Source organism: Syngnathus leptorhynchus, chromosome 6 (genome assembly GCF_054491065.1).
Source record: "Syngnathus leptorhynchus isolate UIUO chromosome 6, UIUO_Slep, whole genome shotgun sequence".
In the NCBI taxonomy this organism is placed as follows: Eukaryota; Metazoa; Chordata; class Actinopteri; order Syngnathiformes; family Syngnathidae; genus Syngnathus; species Syngnathus leptorhynchus.
The window spans coordinates 16070985-16082683 of NC_141200.1; the positions used below are offsets into that span (position 1 = coordinate 16070985).

The 11699-nt window shown below is 40.2% G+C and overlaps 1 protein-coding gene across 1 annotated transcript in view; it reads left to right on the forward strand.

Annotated features, from left to right (window-relative positions):
* The window catches only part of LOC147056179 (uncharacterized), a 232473-nt gene that overhangs the window by 6464 nt on the left and 214310 nt on the right, over positions 1-11699 (forward strand). The gene's annotated exons all lie outside the window — the stretch shown is intronic.

The window sequence follows — 11699 nt, forward strand, 5'->3', positions numbered from 1 at the left end:
AAAAATACTTTAAAGAAGAAAAGAGCTGTATTGGTTCAAAAAGGTGGTTTCATTTTCCCGTTGCTGGCTGCTTTTGCTCCTGTACTCGGAAGCGTCATCGGAGGCCTCATAAATAAATAAATTAAAAAAAATGAGTTTGAAAACGGCGAATAAATTGTACCTCGTCTCCCCATACCAACTAGACAGGATGACTCGAGCGCAGCCAAACATCCTCGATACAGCTGAACGGGATTTAGATCGGCAGATGAAACAGGTGTTGGAAAATAAAAATTTAAATCAATACGAAAAAATCAAAATGTATCAAAGCCTAATGCAACGTTACAGAGGATTATTAAAACAAAAGAATGAGGAGAGTGCCCCCATCACACTGAACGTATCGCAAGATCAGATAGAACGCGCCACCCCTTCCAATCAGAACAACAACAACGCCACGGAGCTGACGGAGATGGAGACGAGAGAACAGGTGCACGAGGACCCGCCGGGGATGAAAACTACGCAACAGGTGCAAACGGAGGAATGGACAGGGATTCTCGACGCTATAGGATCACGACATCATCGAAACGCCGCATACGTGTTGAGAAAATTAGCATCGAACGATATAGGATGGACGCCTCGGGGCGAATTTATATTTAATGGAAATCTTATCAGAGGATCTCATATGACCGATTTGATAAAAAAGCTCGTCGTGAGCGGTAAGAAAGTAGGCGGTCCTCCTATAGGCTGGAGTGAATTTTTTGAAACATTAACCCGTCTTAATTTACCGGAATCAAGCATTTCCAACCCTTTGGCACGTTCTGACTTTAAACGTTTAAAATACGCTAGAGCTGAAGATGAAGACGTTTCCCAAGCTAAAAATGCAAACGCAAAAAACATTAAGAAAAAAAAAAGAAAGCAAGCCGCAATGGCTCAAAAATGGGTTAGTTATTAAATATGAGAAATTTGATGTATGGTGAAATAAAAAAAACGTATATTGTATATGTTAGCATAAAAACACACTTGACTCTGTAACTCTCTTTTTAAAGATGTTTTATTGAATAAAAAGAGTTTTATAAAAAACATTAACGTGACTACGTACAATGACATTTTTTAAACTTATGCAAAGAACACGATGTCTGACCCCCGCACACTCGCCGAGCCCCACGTGATTTTCGAACAAAGGAGGTAACCATTGCATCATTGTGTAGGGGGTCTGTCGTGTAGCTATCCAAAACATCCAGATAAGTTAACCCGCATCTTCGTTGACTTAAATAATAAACACAGTGATGACCGCAGGTGCTCGTCAGTTCGTGTTGTAGTTGAATGTTATGGTAAATTATACGGTTAGAATGTTTTTTCAGAAAATCCAATATACTCTTAGGGTAAAATATATGGTCGGGTTCTAAACCAAAAGGGTCAAAGAATGTGGCCGAACCGTTTTTTTCTAACGTTAACCCCAGCCAGTGTTCCCCCGGCAGATGCCTCGGGTGCGTGTTTACAATGTAGTGTCTGGGGGGTGTGTCTGTGACGTCATGCAACTCGTCTGCTGCAAAAACGCCTCCAAAGAGAGGCCCATGTTGACGCCTCATGAAACTGGTCAATTCACGCCCGTTCATCTTAATATTAATAATAATCCATCAGCACCTCTCTCTTGGCGTTGATTTCGATAATTGAATCATAAGCGGCGTAAACAATTAACGTTGTTGTGTGCGGAAGCGGATTACGAAATCGTAGATCCAGTCTGAGCACGCCGTTGTTTACTGGGGCAATGGCTCCTGAATCATCTCCGGGGTTCAGATTGAAGACAAAAAGCGAGTAACCTTGATTAAAATCATCTTGATCGATACAGAGTGGTAAATCCTTCAAAAAACGCCCCGTCGCTGTGAAAAGATTAAGGTATTCGCGTGTAGAAAGCCCCCCGCCAAAATAAGGCTGAAAAGCTTTGGACGGAATCTGTCGGCCTTCTTGGGAGAGACTTAGATATTCAATGTCGCCGTTGATAAAATTAAATGGATTTAAATCTTTTCTCCCAGCAAAACTCAAATGATTTACGAGGGCTAACACTATTTGTTTTGGCATATGTCCGAGAAACAGATTATCCTGATGACATATTCTGGAATTCTGAGCAATGGAAAACGTTTTAAGACAAATTCTCGTTAAAGGATAAATGGCATTGCCCTTGTGTAACGCTGCTTCGTGGCCAATAGCGACGGCTGGCGACACAGTTACTTTTTTCACAAATAATGTTGCCCCTAAAATCTTGAGACAGACGTCGTTGTTAGAAGCGCTCATGAGACAGAAATCATCGTTGGCTCTGGATAATTTCAAACGTAGATCCACGTGATTCAGTAGATGACGCTCGCAGAAAAATATATCGCTGTGTATGGGCCCCATAATTTGGAACTCTTGTGATTCTGCCAGTCGTAAAGCGCGCTTCCATAGTCCATCGTTGATATTGGGGCCTTCAAAAGCAATAGAGTCCATACGTCCCCTAGTATCTTTAACAAACATCCCAGCTGAGAATTGTGAATGGAGGGTATCTCTTGAAAAATTTAACAAAGTCTCAATTATTGCCCTATAGGGGTGAGTCGCACTAGATTGTGATATAAGACGGTCCCCTAGAACGACGTCAACTTGTGAAAATATGGTATTAAGAGGATAATTAATAATCCCCACAGCTTCATTCGCTGCTAGATTGCTTCCGTCTTTGTGTAATACTTTTAAACGTAAATGCAGCAATGTATCAGATAGATCGAGATATTTAGAGCCATCTCCGGGGATAAAATATTCAATCGGGCCCGAATCTGTAATTGCCGATAAAGGAGGAATCTCCACATACTGTGTTTGATCTATTGATAATTGTGTAAGAGGTGGAGCAAAAATATCCAGCTCACTAAGACTGCATTCTTGGGAATTAAAATGTAAAAGCGACATTTTATTTATTTTATTTTTATTTTTTTAAGAGAATATGTCCGTCCTACGTCTTGGTCGCCTTTTGATGACTGGTTTGAAGTTTTTGATACTGCGTGTCTTTTTATTTATTCTCAATCTGAGGCCTGAGGGTCTTCGGCCACGACGTGAAAGAACTACAAGCCCCGCACCTCCTTGAGCGGCTTCCGGTTTACGTTTTATTTTTTCAATGACGCGGCCCGCCACATCCGTAGCAATGTTCCGCGCGGCACTTTGCAGATGCGGTCTGGCTAGGTTGAAACCTGATTTCAACATTGGAGCAACAAAACGAAATAGCTTCGCGAATATAGACCCTATCCCACGTCCGTACTGAACTGGGGCACCGTGGAAACCAGGATAGGAACCACCTATTTGACTTTCATAATATTTGACGAATCGATATAGATCGGGATGTGTCTCGAGTCTCATATTTTTCTAATGTTTCGGTCTAAAATGTAGAACTAGAACGATCTTCCCGTATTTGAAATTGATTGGTTGATTCTGGTCTGTGCGAATGCTAATATGGATGTGCTCAATGTGGCGTTTGTTTACATCTAAATAATATAACGTGGTGAAACTTCTATTTATGAGCGATCCAAATTCCCCTTCTAAAGGCAGGCTCCTTAGTAAAGGGGCGTGGGCGTCGCCAACAGTCTGATAGTGTATTACATCGGCGTAAATGAAAAGATGGTACCGCCCTCCCCTTCGATCAGCTGTCCGCGGGGCCTTTGTCCAATCTGTTTTTAATGGAAACCATTGCTCAGCCGGCAGGCCTACTAAATAAGCTAACGGTTCGTTAAATTTTAGTTCGTAGGGTTCTTTGGTGTGAAATTTAAATCTATGGGTATGTTGGTCGTATTCCACGTTTATTTTTTTGTTGGAAGCTTTCAATAACTGCGTTTTAATATCTTCAGCCAAGGAGTTGAGATCGCCATATATCTCCCCCTGCAGTTTCACCAGGGTGGGTAGGGGTGCCTCGTGAGGCTCGGTTGCTGGTTTTGTCATCTCTCTAAAGTAGAAGCCCCTTTTTTTCTCCGGTACATCTACACACGTGTTCACATATGTAATTTCACAAATAGCGACTTCCCAGGGCCCCTTTAAATCGATATTCTGGACCAATTCGACTCTAAAGTCCGTATTTGTATTATTCGGATACAAATGCATACTTGCGTTGGAGGTCAGGGTTACATAAAATCCATCCCTGACTTCACCCATCTTGATATTTTATGTGTAATGATTGGTTTTGTCATTTCAGATATCTTTAACACTGCTGGCTGCCACCCAAGAATCAAATTTCGGAGGCCATCCGACCCAGCGTATCAAAAGTTCACGCCTCCCTGAGACCGTTCGGGATTTAAGAATTTTCTGAATGCTGAAAAATGTATTTTTCTTAATTTTCACTTTTTGGAGCTCATCTGCATAGAATACGCCATCTAGCGGCTCTCCGTCGTAATCGCTGAGTTTGTAAACCTTTGGAAAACGATTGAGAATTTCTACTACAGTGAAAAACTCATCTGAGAAAGATTGTTCGTACGATTTGTCAAAGACACCCTTTATTTTGGAAATTCTAACGTTGTCTCCTACGGCGAATCTTTTTTTATCACTCTTCTGTAGAGATACGTTGCCGTACAGGTTACGGAAAACGATGTCTGTATTTTCCATAGTCACCTCATTAGGCGACATCTTAATACTACGATGAAATGAATTATTATAAGAGGATAGAAAATCTTGAATTTTGTCGACATAACGTCTTGTATTATGCGCAGTGAAAAACCGCCACATCCTGGTCTTAAGAGTCCGATTAAAACGCTCGACTGTTTGTGCTTTCAAATCCGACGCTGTGGAAAAATGGATGATTTTATGACGTTTTATTAATTTCTGGAATTGCTTGTTGAAGAATTCTGTGCCAGCGTCCGTCTGCAAACGTAGCGGGATTCCGCTGTCTGACAGAATTGATTCAAATGCTTGGCTCACACTGGCGGCTGATTTATCCTTCAGAACGCGAGCAAAAGCCTTCTTTGAGAAAATGTCAATCACGGTGAGAATATATTTCATCCCATCATTATGTGATGACAAAATTTGCATATCACATAAATCGGCTTGTAGTTGTCTTTGAGCTCGGCGTGTGAAAACTTTGTTTCTAGAGAAAGTCAGTCTTGCAGGTTTGTGTAATGTATATGCATTTTCTCCCGCAAGGAATGATTTCACTTTCTTCAAAGTGGGTTGGTTTTTTTTACAGCTCAAGAGAGCCGCCTTGTGGAGACGTTGAGCACCACCGAAACTTGCTGGATTTTTAACATTATAATACAATTTTTTCAGACATCTTTCCTCAGCCATTGTTGCAACCGTTGTGACAAATATGGAACCCGTTCGTGGTTTTAAAATGTTTATTGAAAGGAGAAAAACAGGTAAAATTCTTTTTTTTTTTGGTTACAATATATAAAACAAACCAGGTGTTAAACGTATAATGTTTGTTCTGGTTAGAATATAATCAAACAATGCGGTATAGGAGAAACAAGGTACATTTAAAAAAAAGGTATATTATAAAAATAAAAAAGTACATTTAAAAAAAAGGTACATTATAAAAATAAAAAAGTACATTTAAAAAAAAGGCACATAGTTTTGTATTACATTTTAAGAACGTACATACGCTATCATAGACCGTATCACATGTTTCGGTACATTTGATTCGATAAGAATTTTGAATTTGTTCAATTCGGTTTTAACATCAATTGGAATATTATTGCGTATATGTACAATAATCAAATCATGGAACAATGTCATCAGAGTAAACAGGTGTGCGACAGTTATTTCACTCCATTCGTTGATAACGAGTTTCAATTTGTTAAAGACTTCTTCTAAATTTGATAAAATACACACTAGATTAGTCCAAGTAATTTCTAAAACATTTTGGGATATATGTCTTATTTTTTCCATAATATCCACCAATTTCTGGACAGAAGCGTCGTTATTAGTGTCACGCTGTATAATTACTCGTTCCAAATCCTCAGTCCAATTTTGCAAATCGTTTCTTCTCAAAGAATTACCCATTTCTCTCAACCTCGTGTCTATGAAACACAAATTCAATCGCAGAATCAGAAATTTGGGCAAACTGTTTGTAATCAATAATACAGCTTTCTAGTTTCCCGAAGATGTCTTCTTCATAGGACAGATCTAACAAAATGACATTGATGATTTTTTTAACGTCTATTTGTGGTAACTGAATATCGAGGTGCGTCAGCATTCTGTAAATAGCAGAAAAGAACTGTCTATTACATACTGATTTCATGATCTTATGGAAATTTTCGAACATATAATAATTTTCATGTTTTATGTACAGACATGTATGTCTCATCTGAGAAAGATCATCCAATTCACAAGCCAAACAATCACTTGCGGTATGTTTAAGCAGATTTTTGTGTAGTAAGAGAACTACCAACAATTTGATTCTTACATATTCAAGCGGCGACATCCATGGTAGCGCATTTTCGATTTCAAAACTGACGCTGGTTGATGACGAGGTGGATGGCAACGTTGAAGCCGCGGATGATGATGATTTCTTGCTCATCACCGACCTGGATGTTGATTTGTCGGGGTCGCTGTTCAATACTGCCCCCTTTGGTGAATTCTCGCAGTCGCTGTTCATTACTGGTCCTTCTGTTGAGGCGAGATCTGGAGGTGAAGGCTGTTTTGCAGACAGGGAGACATTATCTGCTTCAAATGGTGGAATTGCCAGCTCGGGATACCATAGCTCCGATTCCACCGGGTTGTCCAGCGTGGTGAAAGACTGTCGTCTGGCCTCCTTTGCGTGCCAGGTAGCCGGTTCCTTCAACAGACGTGTGAATCGCCGATCTGTTTTTCCCTCTTCGTCTTCTTCATCCGATGAAATTATGATGATCGATTCGGCGTATAGCAACGGTGCGAATTCTTTCAAACATTCTCGACCGCAGTCATCTTTTGCAGAATCAGGATGCCGGGTCCCCGGATACGTGACGGTGCGTTCAGGGCAAATCGGTGTGGAAGTCTGCATGTCGATGTCAGCTTCATCAGAAGCACAGCCGTGGGGGAACGGCGGTGAGGATGCAGGTGAACACAAATTAATTACCTCTTCGTGGTGATGTTGTAGGCCTTTCAGAATCTTTTGTTTCGGTTCCTTGTCTGCATCTTGGAAGGTAGGCAGAAGATTTTTGGCGCATCGTTTGTCAGACATTTTTTGTCTTGAGCAGCGAGATGTTTCTTGGCGAGATTCTTTGAGGTTTGAAGGTTTGGGGGGAGCTTTTTTTTCTTATACAGAGCAGTTGTAAACGGTCCACGCCCTCCTCCTCCTGGAGATTTAGGGGTGTGCTTGGAGTCTGGAGTAGGCGGTAGGAGATTTAGGGGTGTGCTTGGAGTCTGGAGTAGGCGGTACTTTGATTGTAGGGGGATGTAAAAATTAGAACGTATTGAAATGTTATTCAAATATTAATTTTTTTCTGACCCCCGCAATCGTGATCCACATTCTACTACACAAATACTGCTCCGTTATCATGGCAGTTAAGGGGTTAATTCTCCTCTGCCACTCTGATAAAGGGACTTGTAGAATCGTCTGAAGTACACCACACTCACTGTTGAAAACCTGAAGGCTAAGTAAAGCATCACATATTTCCCCGTCTTCCTCCTCCTCCTCCTCGGATAGCTGAGGTGAAACTTTGAGGCGGAAAAACCAACGGCCATTCGGTCCTAGTCTCGAAATCCAAGTTAGTGTGAGCTCCCCCTTCAGCCCCGTTTCTCCAACAAATTGGGGAAGGAGCTTTGGAAACAATTGACTGACGATGGCCCAGTCATTCGAGTTGAGGGATCCAAATCCGTGGGGCATAGTATATTTGCCATCCTCTTGCATGAAAAAGACCAGCTCGCCGATTCCGTGAAAATAATGATAACCCCAGGAAAAAGTAGGAGTTAAAGGCCATTTATTCTCAAGCTCCGTCATATTTAGAGGACTCTGTTGCAATCTTCTGACAAACATATGCTTCTTCCTAGGGGCCTGTAAAAGGCCATCTGCACCCAAGGGTGAGACGTGGACCGTCACAGGTGTTTCGCAAATCATACTTCTCAGTAGAAGGTTCAAAAATCAAGATACACAACCTCCACTCCCCAGACTCTATATACCCAACATTGCCGATCCCACCCACTTTTTGCCTTTCATCGTCACGTGTTATATTTGTGTTATATTTTCAAAGATCTTGTTTGAACATTTTTTAACTCCATTTTCTCCTCCATACACAAAATTGGACTGAGGACCAGCTAATTTCATCCCTCGGAAGGTAAGATTCATTTTTTTCACCTCATACTATTATTAAAAGCTTTTTTAAACTGAAACATAGCACCAAAAATATATATATGTTTCATAAAACGCATGGGGCCCACACAGACATCCACACACACACACATCCCACAGATACACGCGGCGAGGTCATAAAGCAGGGTCATACACCCCCCAACAATCTTAAGACCCAAAACATGTACAGACATATTCCCACCATCAAATAATTTAACTCAGCCACATACACACACATACAACCCAGATACAGACACACGCCGTAAAGAGCCGCGCAAGGTGAGAAGGTCAGACACTCCCAACAATCTTAAGACCCTAAACATCTACAGACATATTCCCACCACCAAAAAATAAACAAAACAAGATTTACAGATGATATAACACATATGTTCAGACTTACCCCCATCCAAAAAACAAAACAAAACAAGATTTACACTCATCCTGAGATAAATAAACTTACACACCTTACCACTCCTATCTCAGGATGAAAGTGAATGAAACACTTAAACACCCCCTACAGGACGAGGGAGGAAGCAGCAGCTCATAACATTTTTGACTTTCAACCACACACACACCACACACACATCCCACAGATACACATTCATACCAAACTCAAACCCTAACCCTAACCCATAATTCAACATTTAAATAAATAACAACCTAACCCTATAACCTATGACCTCCCTATGACCTCCATAAACTCTATGACCTCAATAACTCTTTTTAAAAAAAAAAAAAAAAAAAAATATTTAATACTTTTTTATTAAGGTCATAAATCACTACTCCATCAAACTTTGTCATAAGGGCCACCTACCATTCTCTTAGATGGTTAGAACCAGAAGTTTCACAACTTGTACAGACGGTAACAGTAACTAATAACAAATACAGTAACTAATTACAATTACAATTTTTCCCAGATTTGAGTGTGTCCTGGACTGGTTTGCCTATTGCTTGGAATTGCATACTAAACTGCGCACATAAGGTCCTATTTTGGTAGACCCGGTAATCCTGGACTCACGTGAAAATGGGCGTAACTTCAGTTACAAGTCTAGTCTACTGTGTCCGGGGCCATGTTACGGTTTTCTGGGCTTTCAAGCACAGTGTTGCATTGAGCCCGACTCATCCGACAATTTGGTAACAGAAAGTAGTCTCTGATTGTCGTAAAAACCAGACCATCATTATTTTTGGGCCATCAGTGTGTTTGAGAATTTGGTAAACACCTTACTGGGCATTCCTGCTGCACCCCCCAGTGCAGCGATCATGTAGCAAATTTGGTTACGTGTAAACTAGTAAAACCTCATTCAACTCTGCGAAGGTGACAAAATGCAATTTTGTTATTTAATGGAGGCACAGGCAAACAGATTTTGCACTCATTGGATGTGTGTAGTGAAAGTCATCAGATTTCATTCATAACATTAACAGTGTGGGACAATCCTTCCAATCCAACACACACCAAAGAATCAATATCTCTCTGCCCCTACCTTCACTTGAGTGTTCGAGACATGCGGCCTTCTAAGATTTTTGTTGTTGAAATGGCCTCTTACTAGTCCAGAAACAGAAGCATCTGAGAAACAAAACTGAATTCAAACCAGGAGAAATGTGAACTGTTCATTTTTAATCACCAACACCATAAAACCGACAGTCTGATAGCCTCACAACAGTCTATCCCGGACAGTTAAATATTTGCGCAATTTTCACTTTTAAATTTTTTTTAAAATTATTATTGTGTCTACATTTTTAATGACGTATTTGTAAATACAGTGGAGCCTCGGTTTCCGAACGTCCCGGTTCTCGAAAAATTCGGTATTCAAACAAAAAATTTGAGATTTTTTTGCTTCGGATGTAGGACAAAATTTGGTTGTCGAACCTCGCGAGATGAGCCGAGAGGACCCGCATGCCAACTGACTCCATTCTCACGACTCTGAGGATTGCATCAACTCTAATCATGCCTCCAAATGAGGCAAGTGGGAGCAGTAAAGCCATCCTAAAACACAAAGACGCTCCTAAAGCAATGCGACAGTGAGCGCCCGGCGCGCTGCGGTTGCGCGATTGGACCAAATTAAGCACCCTCGGCACTGAGGTCCACTTAAATTTTGAAAAGTCCATTACGACTTATTATATATTTTATAAATTTCAGCGACGGCTCTGTCACAATAATGCGACCAGCGCGGTGCAGTTGCGCGGTTGGTGCCCAATCAGACAAAATTGAACTTCCTGCGCACTGAGGTCCACTTCAATTTTGGAATGTACATCAGGACTATTAAAATATTTTTTAAATTTCAGCCGCCGCTCTGTCACAATAATGCGACCAGCGCGGTGCAGTTGCGTTGTCGGCGACGCGCTACTATTGCGCCTTCGGCTGTGCGCTGCAGTTGCGCGATCGGACAAAAATGCACAAAAGAAAAAATGACGGTTTTTTTTTTGGGGGGGGGGAAACGGATTAAAAAGAAATCCATTATTTGTAATGGGAAAACATAATTCGGAATTCGAATGATTCTAACAGCTTTCTGGAAAACCGAGGCTCCACTGTACTCATTCTGTGTCAAAGATGCACACGATACCAGCAACCTTTAACTTAACGCTGCACACAAGCAAAAATGGGTATACAATAAACCCTCGCTACATCGCTGTTGTTTATCGCTGTCTCATTACAACGCGGATTTTTTTTCAACTTGAAAAAAGAATTACAATTCAAAATAAAACTTCTGAATTGAGGAAGGCAGGGAGTGCACACACAATTGCAGTGCGTACACTTGTACTTTTTTTTTATCAAAAAATGTGTTACAATAAGAGTTCTAAAAACATATTTACAGTGTTGTACCTTGTTAAGGAAAATTGTTCTAATAATAAGAGTTCGAAAAACATATTTACAGTATGTACACTTGTACCTCGTCATAAAAAATATTAGAATAATAAAAGCTGTTCTAAAAACATATTTACAGTATGTGTTGAGAATTCTCCATGTTTTTTATGTTATTCACCTGTGCTTTGATTTGAGTTAGGGTGCTTTATTTTGAAAGACGTTTTCAGGCGATACCACTTCCTGTTTCACGTTCGTGTACATCAGTGATTCTCAATAATTTTCTGTGATGCCCCCACCCCCTGGGGAGAAGAAAACATTTTGCCCCATTTTATTAACATGAAAGAAAAACAAAATATCAATAAAAAAGAAAAATCAATTTAATTAAAGAATAAATATTGAAAAAAATGTTTTAGTCTGTAACAGAACAGATTCAATGTGCATCATTTTGCCTGAAATCTAAAATAAATTATAATTTTTTAAACTATAAATATTCTTCACCAACTGCTATTTTATGCTGTAAAAATTACAATAAAATAATAAACATACGTAATATTAAATCAAATAACAGCAAGAAATAATATTCAATTCAAAGTAATCAGTAACATTAACTCAGGAGCACAATATATAAAACATTTGCACCCATTTGGTGCTTAC